Consider the following 658-nt stretch of genomic DNA (forward strand, 5'->3'; position numbering starts at 1 on the left):
AGCCTGTTTACATATCCCACGACGAGGTCGAATAGGACGCTGAGGCGGCTGAGTCGAACTTCCAGGTTCATCACATGCTTTCCCAAACCGCCTATACGGCTTTTGATACTTCTTTTTGACACCAACACCTTCAGCCTTTTCGGCTGGCTTCAGAGGTGGAAGGGATGAATCACCTCCTCTAAAGTCTGTTGCTTTGAACTCGTGCCCTTCCCGCATTCGACGAACTAAGTTATCTATTTGGGGATCGATTACTTCTTTCTTCCACTTTGGATCCCCACCTTCATCTGGGATTGAATACGTAACAATAACCTCAAACAAAGAACACAAACATTCATAAGTACACAAAGCTTGAGCGTCTTCACTTCTGTTTTGCAAATAAGATAGACAGCAGCATTGTACCTCAGTTTGGGTTTCCACCAGAAGTATGTCTTCAAAATTCAGAAGTGCATTTGTTGAGTCGCATCCTTCTGGTTCTTGCAAGAAAGAAGTGGTTTTATTAGGTTCGGGAATTTTCTCAAGCAATGAGGGGATAGATTTAAAAGCAAAAAGTTACAGCGCCAGATGGAACCCATAACACGCTGTTGACTGCTGTTTCAAACGAAGGCGCATGACCGAAAGGGATTTATCCATTTTAGAAGGATCAGAAGGTTGAGGTGGT

This window comes from Brassica oleracea, unplaced genomic scaffold (assembly GCF_000695525.1).
Source record: "Brassica oleracea var. oleracea cultivar TO1000 unplaced genomic scaffold, BOL UnpScaffold00846, whole genome shotgun sequence".
Lineage (NCBI taxonomy): Eukaryota > Viridiplantae > Streptophyta > Magnoliopsida > Brassicales > Brassicaceae > Brassica > Brassica oleracea.